This window comes from Phytophthora infestans, genomic scaffold (genome assembly GCF_000142945.1).
Source record: "Phytophthora infestans T30-4 supercont1.18 genomic scaffold, whole genome shotgun sequence".
Taxonomy (NCBI): domain Eukaryota; phylum Oomycota; class Peronosporomycetes; order Peronosporales; family Peronosporaceae; genus Phytophthora; species Phytophthora infestans.
This window is the reverse complement of record NW_003303741.1, coordinates 928,127-940,767: the sequence shown is the minus strand read 5'-3', so window position 1 is coordinate 940,767 and position 12,641 is coordinate 928,127.

Sequence of the window (12,641 nt, the reverse complement as noted above, 5' to 3'; positions counted from 1 at the left end):
TCACTAACACGGCGGTTCTCCGTGGGATGAAAACCCATAACATCCTGGCGTTGAGAAGGTTCTGGAGCTGGTAATTGCCTCGGGGCGGCGGGGCTAGTGGAAGGAAGAGCAGGAATGCCGTCTGGGACGGGAAGTGCAGCAACTTGAGCTGGGGCTTCTTGGACATCTTCCATGGTACTGTCATCGTCAGTGGTTCCTTCTGCTTCTGCAGGGTCCATGTCCACGTCGATGCTGCCGGCGTTCAGCTCTGGTTGCATAAGCTCATCGTCCACGTCTTTCCACACAATGTACTCAATTGGTCCGTCACGAGGAGCTTCAGCGTAGACACCATCAACTTCACGCTCATTTAGCGCTAATGATCGACTGAGTTTCATCTTCCCTGTCTCCAAGTCGACGACTCGATACGCTTTTGTCTGCTCTGCGTATCCGATCAGCATGCACTTGTAGCTCTTAGCGTCAAGTTTAGTACGCTTTTCCTTGTGTACATGCGCGTAGCCAATGGAGCCAAAAACTCGTAGATGATCCAAACTTGGGCGTTTGCCATGACAGATCTCGTATGGTGTCACGTGGAGATTTACATTGTTCACGAAACGGTTGATCAGGTAGATTGCGGTGTTCACCGCTTCCGCCCACCACTTGTAACTTACGCGCTTGTGATGCAGCATGGAGCGAGCCGTTTCCATCACAGTTCTGTTTGTGCGTTCTGCTAAGCCGTTTTGCTGGGGAGTGTACGGTGTCGTCAGCTGGTGAACAATGCCACTTGCTCTGCAGATACCGTCAAACGTCTTGTTGACGTACTCTGTGCCGTTGTCCGACCTGACCGCCTTGATTTGGTGACCAAACTGATTCTCTACGAGGGCCTTGTATTTCCGAAAGCAGTTCGCCCCCTCGCTCTTCTTCTTCAAAAAGAAGCCAACAATGTAACGGGAGTAATCGTCGACAAACAGAAGTATATACTTCGATCCGCCACTCGATGCTGTTTTCATCGGGCCCATCAGATCACTGTGGACGAGCTCGAGAACGCGACTTGTCCTCACCGCACCTGTTCTCCCCGGAAAGCTACTAACCGTGTGCTTCCCTATCATGCAGCCTGAGCATAATTCGCCGCCTCTCGCGGTGATCGACGGCAATCCTGTTGTGGCCTTAAGGGTACTCAAGATGCGAGCCTTCAAAGCATGACCCATACGAGCATGCCATAACTCCCACTGCGTCGAAACGGGTTTGTGCTTCACGACAGCAGCTCGTTCGAGCTCAACATAAAGTTCGTAAGCTTTGCCCATCTTTGGCACCTTGAGAATCGTCTTATTTCCTCGCATGAACCAGCAAAACGTGGCTCCAAACTTCACTACGAGTGACCGAGAAGTGATTCGCGGTACAGACAGTAAACGACGATCGAGCTTCAGAAAATGAAGTGCATTCTGCACAACGATTCGTTGGTCTTGGTAACCCCGAATGTGGATGCTCCCAATACCCACCGCCTCCATTACAGCACCATCTGCGACGGTTACTTGAATAGGCTCCTTCAGTGCTCGGTACGTGACAAAATCCTCCTTTTTCGGCGACATGTGCGAAGATGCACCGCTGTCAATCAGCCACCCTTCACCACCACCTTGGTGAACCATGAACAGCGTCTCGTCGCCGCCATTTTGGTGAGAACTTCTGCAGTCTGCCTCCTTGTGCCCACGCTTTCCACAAGCAAAGCACTTGCCACCAAATTTATTTTTGGATGGACCACCGAATATCTTGGTAGACCTCGGCTGCACCTTCGACTTTGTTCGTGAGTTAGGGCGGGCCTTGAATGCCGTCTCTTCTGACTCTTGAGTTGCTTGCTTGTCGTGATCCTTAAGCAACTTCTTCTTCACTTCGATGAGAGCTACGTCTCGGGTATTCTCGACAATCGACACTATGGTGCTGTACTCAGCAGGCAAGCTGCCGAGCAACACTACCAGTTGCCGTGCGTCATCTATCCCGTCGCCAACAGCCTCCTGCGCCGTTACCAACTCGTCGAATCGGTCAAGACGCGTGGTCATAGTTTGTCGTGGCTCCATTGCAAACTCGTGCAGTCTGCGGGTCATCGTCACGCGATTCTGCAGGGTAGAGCGGTTGTAGTACTCCTTCAGTGTGTCCCACGCTTCCTTCGCTGTAACAGCAGTGCGTATCTTGGTCTAGTGTTCCAGAGACACCCCCTGAGCGATGAGTGCCAGCGCCTTCTGGTCACTCAACCTCCACGCCTCAGTCATCTCGTGTTCTTGCTTCACGACGGTAGGTTGGTCCCCGAGGCCCTTTCGTGCGAGTGTCATCCTCATATTAAACTCCCAATAGAAGTAATTGTCGGAACGGAGCAGGTCGTCGGGCTTCTTCATGGTACTCTTCGTCGAAGCGCCTTGGACTCGTAGCCTGTCGAGTTGTCGGAAATTTGAAGAGTGAGATTAATCGTGCGCTAGCGACTTGGACTTGTGGTCCTAGTTCGAGCTGATCTACATCTAGCCTGTAGCAAAAGGGTAAAGGCTTGGGCAGCACGCTGAAGAGTGCTGCATGCCACCAATCGCAGAGCCACCTGAAGGAGCATGATGCCATTGACCAATAGTCTTCTGTGTGGTGCGTGTGCCTTGCCTATACGTCGTAATCAACGGTAGATGACTACATGTTGACGTGCCTCTCAACAGTTTAACGCAGTAACCCCAATTTTAAATGTGATCTGTCCAAATTAGCAAATGGTTATGCTCGCAATTACTACTGACGGCGACCGAAAGATAATCGGAGTAAATCAGGTCTTTACTAGCCGATTTCAAAAGGTTTGCGCCTAGACGTTTATGCGTGCTTGGTGCGGGCTTCAACAGCTAGACCTAGCGAACCAAAAGATGTTCAAAGCTGCAATGAGCGGCAAATTCTACGAATATGCGACACAAACCATTGCGTCCAGCAAAGTTGATACGACGTATGGACACCACGGCGCCGCTTCTGCAAGACACTCGCTGGTAACCAATGTACAAATGCTGTCTTGGGTTTTAGGGGCATCGCATTGAAGTTTCATCTCACCTGGAAAAGTAAAATCCGCCATGCGCGCCACTAAAAAAATGGTGGCTTGTTGTGCCTTTAATCGAAAAGTTGTCGACTTGTGCAGTGATTGCATTTTGCAGTTCGGGAGTAGCACTACACTTATCACGGAGCAAATAGCAGAACTTACAGGAATGTCTGCGGACATTCAGCAACGGTTTGGTACGCTCCGTTCGACCAATCTCGACTTAGTTCACTTAGCCACCAATCATTATAGATCGATTGTGGCAGTTGTTGCTGACAGCACAAGGATATATTTGCTTCGAGATAACGGGAATATTTCAGTATAGAAATTTAAGATTTGGTTGGTTTGGCTACATCCACAAAATTAGCTTGTAAATTTGCTGTACCGAAACTGAAAAATCAATTCTTTGGAGCCCGAGCGTGTGAAAGGAACCAGCCACTGGAAGGCGAACTTCCTCCTGCTCTACCGTGTGTTTTAATCAGGATAAACTGCCGGACCCTGTCAGAAATCATAAACAACCATCGAGATCGAATTAAACAAAGCTGGAGCGACACGGATATTGATGCCATTGAACTGGAGAGCGCGCATTTGTGTGTTTCGTATGAGCTTCAAGAGCCGTTTCGTCAAAGCGTTAAAGTAGGCATTGCCGACTCAAAAAGCGTGTTGACGTTCGAGGAAAGCTGGCAGTGTATTGACGAAAGTTATCCCAAGCTGCGACTCTTTGCTAGTGGTCTTGCCACTACAATGCTACAATGCTGGGTACTTCTACAGTGGAAAGTGAATTTTCACTTTTGAAATACGGGGAACCTCCGTCAAAGAGCAGATTGACGAATTTCTCGCTTGAAGGAGTTGTGCATCGAAAAAACGTTTGATCGTCTCAGCAAACTTTGACTCACTATCTCAACTTAGTACATTTAGAAAGACACATAATGCGTGCGAGTGGATCTGTATTTTCCACTTTATTGTCCAAAGCGACCAGAGCCAGGCATCTCTCACTCCCAGACTCTTCCAAAGACCGGAAGACACTCCGGGTTCCTACTACAACATGTCCACCAACAACTTGAACATCACCTCGTCGGCCAGCATTCCGCCCTCACCTCGGGCGGCTGCACCACCCTCGAGTAGCTAAATGGTTTAGGATATCGTCGTCGACGTTACAGGGTCAGACGAGAGCCGTGGACCGCCTCGTCTGCTCGGGTGACGTTGGACCCGCCTCCGCTTTGTGCCAGCAAGCGCGCATATAAGAAGTCTCCTTACGTCCCGCTACTACTGCAGTGACCCGCAAGGTCAACAAGAAACCAGCAAAGTGCGCTGCCAAAGGAAAAGGGGATGCAGTAGCCCCTCGACGTAAGTCTATTCAAGTCTGTCCGCTGATGGTGGACGACTCGGACCTCGAGGACAAGGCACCCATCCCATTGATCGCTAAAGGCGTCGGCTAAATGCGGTGGATTATCGCGTGTAGCATCCCACCTTCATTATGTGAGTAGGAGGAGACCTGCAGGCAAGCTAATGCTCCGTATTCTGATTATCTAATGATGTGACCGTCATCTTCAGGCTAACAAATTTGCCTCCGATCTCCGTCGACACTCGCTTAGGTGATATGGAGAAAGTATCGAAAACTACCCAGCCAACTATAGACGAGGAGATGACTAAGAAGCTCGGCCTTATTTGGGACGGTTGGATTTATGTCGGTAAACACTAGCTCGCTGTATTTGTCTGTTATAAATACCCCGACGAAGGGAAGAAATTATTAAAAGGTCCACTAAGGCTTATTACCGACACTTTTCGCGCGATATTGTGTCTTCACCCACCTATTGCAACAAGTTGCGGGCAAGAACACCGTTTCTTCTCGCTGATATCGCTGATATCGCCCCCTGCTCGGATAGACTTCACGAAGGTCATCTTCTCTTTTCTACTGTACGTGCGACGCGTTATATTTTGCAGCTTGGATCAAAGCTGTGAGGTACGGCGCACGTGTCTAAAAATAAATAACTAGCCGCCTATTCAACTGCTATTGGTGCGCTAATCTGGCTAAGTGACTTAAATTGGCCATTTAGCTTAGGTACGAATACGAGACATTTAGTACGTACCCTTTTTGTATTAGCGTCTTCTGCAGAAAGCCTCATGTTTGGCTCCTGAATCCATTTTTTTTCGTCGAGTCCGATTGTATTTGGCTAATGTGTCAATGGTGAAAGCATCTGTCCGTTCCGCTTGTTATGTGAAATGCCAACGTGCTCTGTAGTACGTTTTATATCGAAGAAGAAGCGCGCAATTCATCTTGTCCGGGCAGTCCACATCACAAACGCTAACAGATCAAATTACATCTTCACCGGTGAGCTTCGTCACGCTAGCTCGACTACGCAAGACCCATATTATATCGCTCTTGTGATGTCCAATCTCCAGGCATTTAAAACTTGGCATTTACCGACTCTGACCATTTTACTGTGTATTGGGTATAGCAAAGAAATAAGAAAGGGTATTGAACGGGTGTAATTTGTCACTTAAAATAAATCGACGGCTCTACTCTATAGGTAGCACCCTATTTAGTCGTGTGACTCAAATATTCATATATCGCACTTATACGAGAGTATACTGTGCATACACCATTATTAGTTATACACCACAATTAAACATACACCAAGATTAGGCATGCTGGAAGCAGCAACACCAGCCAGCCATGCATTTTGTTACTGTACTTTCCATTCGCAATCTCCAAGTGTTGCTCACTTAAAAACAGGCATGGCAGAAGAAGTGTCGCGCAAGCTTCAGCATGTCGTTCCTCTCTGCGATCGTGTACGGTGCACCGACTGGATGGAGTTGGATCAAGCTCTCCGAGGTTCTACAGGTCTGTACGGTAGAACTATCGACTTCTTTCCTTCGCTGTTTCGCTCCTCGGGTAGAAAAGGGTGAGCACGAACAAGGCTTGCAACTGGTGGAAGAAGCGTGTTGACGCAGCTACAAGCCTAGAGGACCCTCAGCAGCTCCAGTATGCGAGTGGAAGACAGCGTATCAGACATCGATTCGTCGTAAAAGCTCTGGATGGGAGGGGCAGCAAATTAGCGGAGCACTAGATGTGGCTGTACCCACTTTTACTGACAGAGTTTCAGAGACTACGGCGAGCTGGTGTCAAGCTCTCGAGCCACCTTGTCGCTGAAATGAGCGTCGTCCTCATTGAGCATAGCGATCACCCACGCTTCAGCCTCGATTCATTGTCAAGAACATGCCATTTACAAGTCTTCTGACTCCTCGTCGCGCTCAAGACTTCTTGAAGCGCTACAACATCGTCTACAGAAGACACAAGGGCAAGCAGCAGGTCAGCGTCGAGAAACAGGCGCAGATCGATACATCTATAGCGAAAAACGTGCGTGAGCTTAAGCGCCAGTTTGAAGAAGGAACGCTTCACCCTGATCAGCAGTACAACATGGACCAGAGCCACTTCGGGTTTGACCTTAACGATGGCAAGCCGCTAGACTTCGTTGAATCCCAGTCCGTCAAATACCGCAGTGTCGTGTCAGGTATGTAATATGTGGATCTACGCGGTGATGATTTGAATTGTTGCTATGTCGTGGGGGCATCACAATGTGAGTTCTATTGAAAGGAGATAGCGATACACGCATCCCGTGTCCGATGCTGATATTCAAGAACAAGAACTCTAGCTACCCTATTCAACATCTTGCCGATTCGACGCCTGGTGTGGGCTACCGGATTTCGCCGATTGCGTTCATCAATGGACGCCTAATGTGTCAATGGCTGCGCGGCCCAAGGTGTTGGGGACCGGGTGGACCGATCGCGTCTGGAGGGATATTCTTTGGACGGACTACGCTAGTGGACATTGCGGTACAGACGTCGAGAACACAGCTCACGAGATGCGGACGAAGGTGAGGCTTTTCCCTGCTAACGTCTCCGACAACGTCCAGCCCGCAGACCGCTTCCCGACTTAGCGTATCAAGGACCACTGGCGTCACCTTGCCGAGCGACGGAATACGGAAGCTATTCGGAATGGTGATTGGAAGCCCGTCAATTCCTCATCTGAAAAGATTGCAAACACTGGGAAAAAGCTTATTTTTGAACTGGCAGTTGAGTGCATCTGCCTCGTCAACTTAGAGAAAGACAAAAAAGGAAAATTAGGCAACGAAGTCCATGGTTCAGTGCGGATTGGATCTTCCACGTGACGGTGTCAGGAAAGTCGAGCAGCTCAGTAGAGAGTTTCAAGAGGTAATTGCGATGTATCCTGACGCTTTTAACGACGGATACAAGGAAGCTGCAAGGTTTGCAGATATTAAGTAATACATTGTTTGTATTCATAATGCATAAGTATACTGTTCTTCTTGTTCCAAATAGACTTACATGGCAGTTCCAGACCCTTCTGTGCTACTAATGCTCACGGACTCGAACCCGCAATATTGCGCGTGGACCGAGGCGGCTAAACCTTTCCACCAATGCCGTCGCTTATTACGAAAGTGCAACATTTCGCTCGTGACCTTTCTTGATATAAATCGGTAATAGTCGTGCACATAATTTAGTCGTGCACCTAAAATTGGTCATGATAAATTTTGAGCATTTGGGGGATGCACACCGAAAAATAAAATAGTCGTCCCACGACTAATTAGGGTGAGCGGTGTAGAGATTTGAGTACCTCGAATAAAACCAGCGCGACCTTCACACCCGCTGTCGACGTCGCGAGTGGTAGGGTCTCACAGGTGCAAAACCCTTTTTTGTTCGACTCGTCAACAAGGGCAAATTGTATCTTTTGAAGCCGTTTACCGGGTTTGAAATTGACATATTTGGCTCCGCTAACAGCAGCGACACTACCTGAGACCGCGACAGGCGATCCCAAAGCCATACTATTTATGCGGTCAGAGGGAGAGTAAGTAAACTAAGGGGCCGCGAAAGTTTCGTAGGTGACAATTTTGCGGGTGTCCGCGGTACCCCCAAATGTAATTTCAAGGTCAGCACGACCAGCTGGAAAACCGGCGGTTTTTATGCGGCTCAAAGCAAGCCAGCAAAAGTTTTCAGGGACGGTAACATAAAATATCCAGTGCATAGTCTGATTAAAAAGCGTGATACAAATGAAATACAGCGATGTCAGCACCATATATCTCGGTATAAAATATCAAGGTATTTGGAATGAAATCGGTAGCCTTCTCATTTGGTGTTGTGAGATTGACAGCACCAGACTCAGATGCAAGAGTCACCTGATCGCTGGAAAATATTTCGCTCAGAATACTGGAAATAGAGTGTGAAAGAGAAACCTCTGATCTAGGTGTAGAGGGGGTCGCCGCTTCGGGTTTCGATATCTATAGCTGGCCCGCAGAAGGGGCGTGAGGAGAAAGCAAGCCAGAAGCGCCGATTATAGTATCAGGGCCCAGGTTCGCAACCTCGCCCGATGTGCCGGCTTGGGCGCTCACGTGACCGATACATTCGTCCCCGGAGCCACATCCATCCCGGTGGCATTTAGAGCCGGCTGGCTCGCTTTGCGTTTTTCTCGGTACTGCTTTGAAGTCTGTCAAGGTCAGTCTTAGGCATAAGCGTGCCATCTTGTAACTCGACACAACGACGAGCGAAACCGGCTAGCGTAGCATCGCTCCAGGAGCCCTTTGGACACACTTGCTTGGTTGCTGTCTCGGGTTGAGCGCTAAGCAGTTTGGAGTCTGTTTTGGAGGCATCGAGCTGAAAGGTTTGTAGCAAAATATGAGTAAATAGATTGGCTACACACTGGAACACGAGCTACACGTGTGTCAAATTGTCGCTGACGCAAAACACTCTCATTACGCAGGAGAGAAAAGTTTTCGAAACGTTTTCGAAGACAACACAGAGTCATTTCAAGGGAAATGAATAACACCCATTTAAAGGTGTCACTGATAGAGTGAACAGGAAAATTCCGAGTGCTTTCGGTGCCCAGCGTCGACGCAGTCAGGTTGGGTGGTCTCCTGAATGTATGTGGCTCACGTCAACCGGGATAGAGTAGCCTTCATAAAACAGACGCCGTTGGCTAAGGGGCTTTGCAAGTGCGCGTGTTTTTTATGTACGTTTCCTCAGCGCTAATGTTGCCGCACGCGTCCGCACGTGACACGTCAGCAAGTGCGCAGCCGCAGGCTGCAGCGTCAGACGTAGGATAGGATTCAGAATCAGCTGTCAGTGCCAATACTGGGCACTGACGGACCACTTGTATACTTCAAGGGCTGTCCTCGTCACACAGGGTATGAAGTAAAGTACGCGAGCTAGCCAACTAGCTTTGGGGGACTATTACGTATATCTCAAGAGGAATGCCTCCGTTGGCGATGTGCTATACATAAGCGTGATGCGAATTACTACCTCGTGCTTATGAGTAATCTACGCCCTTCGTAGTAACAGCTTCAACGTTGACACCTCGATAAAAACGCTCTTGTAGTGCGGAGCTAACGAACTCAGGTTTTGAGGAACGACATTTCTTACTAAGAGAAATGCCTCACTTGGTTTTGTGGCGTGCATGCTCGTGGTGCTTACTACCGTTTCGTGCTAGTATCGACTATGCATCCTCTAATTCTCTACGGGGATGTATTTCTTGATTTGAAAAAGATCATAAAATGGCAGATTCTGAAGGCTGTTGAGGTAGCATTTTGTGCAGTGCGTGTGTGTGATTCGGGGGGGGGGGCAATGGAGAGCGCTCTCAATGTTGTCAAAGCCATTTGCCAACCAGCACCCTTGGTTACATTGACCCCTAAACTACCGACAACTCGTTTGCAACGGCATAATATTTGGTGGCTCAGTAATTGGTTTTGTTTCACACGGAAGAACATATGCCTATTAAAGCGAGACTGCGCGTCGACCGGTCTGTTCATGTGTAAATCGACGCTTTTATTCGATGCGTCATACGTTTGAACCCACACAGCAAACACACAATAAATCGCTGTTTATTTGGAGCTGTTGGTACAAACTTTGGAATGATGGAGACGCAAGGGCGATGAGCCCTTTACATTCACTATTTTATTTAACTGCATTTGGAGCCTCTTCGTTCCTGTGTTGTGGATGCGATGCTTTCTATCACCGAGAAATATCGTGATTTAGCTCTCAATATGCCGACTCCATAGTAGTTAACATATTTTCTCTGGATTTATGTGATCTTCGGTTTTACGGGTGCGGAGGTACTTTTGCTAATTTTGAGCCGCTGCCTAATCTTAAAAGGAAATTCTTGCTGCCGTCTTCCCCATGCCCCTACTTTTCAAAGCCGTCGCTAACCTAACTGCGTTTCCGTTTACCGCACTTCCGTCGGGTACGCCATTGTGCTCCATTTTTTTGGCGTTTGCTTGTCCTCTTAGCAAGATAAAAAGTGCCGGTTCTATCTTTGTTGGATTTTTCTCGCATAGTCGTTGAACTTGTGCTTTTAATTTTTTGTTTGCAAACGATACTCACAATATCCCAGCAAGATGTTGCAAAAAGCATACGGAGTTTACTATGATCACTGTCCAAGCGCGACCGTGCCATCGTGCTGCTCACGACGACACTGACTTAATTGAAGTATGCTTTTATATTAGTTTATCGATATAATAGGACTTTTACTGGCTTGCGTGCGGCTTGCTCCTTCTCTTACATCTCAAATTGCGGCTCAGCGAGCCCAAGAGGGTATCAAACCTCACACCAGTACTGCATCCATGTTGTGGTCTTTTGTCCGACACTGTGTTTACGTATCTCTTTTGATTGCTCAATTTGCTAGTGCTATTTAAGTGTAAGTCTGCTCTAATGACACCTACTCTAAGAAGCGACCTACGCTTGCAGCCCAGTGGCGCGCCCTGCGTCGTCTCAGGCCATGAGACCAATAAGGGTCCTTGACTCGAGCCCGAACGCACCTGGTGAGAAAAGCCTCAGTCCCGGCAGGGTTTCGACGAGTGGAAGTTAACGAGCGCTGATAATGTGAGATACACGGCGCCTGGTCTTGGTGATGATGTGCTGTCACACAAAGAAGCCGAGTCCCTTATCCCGTGTTATCCGGCCTCTCATTTGTTGGAAATTACTTAAACGATTGCGTGCAGCTTTCCCCGTAGAAATCATCACCAAGCAACGCGAGCGATGGCGGTGACGTCAGAGCGGGGTCCAGCAAAGCCTATTGCAGCCTACCGGGTATGGTGGGCATCCAGAGCGCCGGCAGGGGTTATGACAAAAGCAAAGCTCGCAGAGCACACGAAGTCGCTGCGCAAGCCGGAGAACATCAGAGTATCCCCATCGTCGAAAAAGGAAGCGTACACGACATGGGTCAGTGAGGTGTCGTTGCACTTCGAGAGCGGCGTGCTGGGCGTGATTTCGTACGGTGCGGATATGTTTGATTTCGTGGAGGGCTACAAAAAGGCCAAGTATGCTGAGTTGTACAAGTAGCGGTAGGTGAAGGCTTGTTCAACCTTAGCATCGTCGCTTTCGGTGGATCTACGTAAGACGTTCAAAATTAAGTGATCTGATGGAGGCACCGCTTTGATAACGCTTTACCGAGCACTTTGGGGTAGGTGCCGGTGTGATCTCTAATATTAAAAGCCCGAGCTCATGAAGCGTCAGCTACGCCCCCAGGAAGATGTGCCTACGTACGTGCAAGCTATTGATACTATGGCAGGCTGACTGCAACTAGCGAAGGGCGAGTTATAAAAGTGGGAACATGCAAGCCTACATATTTCGAACACGCTGTTGGTGTTTCCTGATCTGGCACGAGCACACTCACTTTGGATTAGCAAGCATGATGGTCAAGCAAGATGGCCACTTGCTGCCGTGTTGCAGCGCCTGCGCACTGCGTTATGTTCGAACAACCAGTTGCAGCAGATGTCGCTAGCGGTGCCAAGGCTGGCGCAGTGGAGTGCGAACCAAGTGAAAAATGCGAGTCAACATACAAGACAAGCCCATACAGGCAACCGGCAGAAGGAACCCAGGGGCAAGAACGCCGGCAAGAAGCAGCGCTATACGTGTGCTAACGGTGACCAGCATGGTAATTGGTACGGCGAGTATACTGGAAATACTGGTATGGAACAGAAGCCTGGGTTGTTGCAGCGCCTGTTAAAGAAGAAGGTCAAGAAACACGCGGTGTCGCGGATCAGCTCGATGTGTCGCGTGCGTCGCCGGTTCGAGAACTTGGCGCGGAGCACGTCGCATCTAAGTGCAGGTGCCACTGAAGAAAGCAGTGCGCGACATTTGGAGTCGCCCATCTACTCTCCGACGTCATCTAAGAGTGATGGCGACGAGGCAAAATACAGGCAAGAACGCATGGTGAGACCAGTGGGTGATGTAAGCGTGCCACTGATGTCCCAGCAACTGCAGATGCAACAGAGGCATAGTGTAAAACCCACTCAAGCTGTGCAAGGTGTACAGCCCAGCCACAGTGTTTAAACTGTTCAAGTTGTGCAAGCTGTGCAACAACTGTAGCCGCGGCTGATGCAACCTACGGCTTGTATTCAACGTGAAGTTGGAGTATCATTTAGATGACAGGCTCCAGTAACGGAATATGTGCAGCGCCAGTAGAAGAGAGGGCATGTACAAAGGCCACCTCTTGCTGAGAATACGCTATTCTACTATTTGGCTCAAGAACGTTCGAGTACGTTCGAGTGGATAGCAGATGACTATCTTTGAGCGAGGTCATAGAGGTGGGCCACAAGTGGATTCTTCT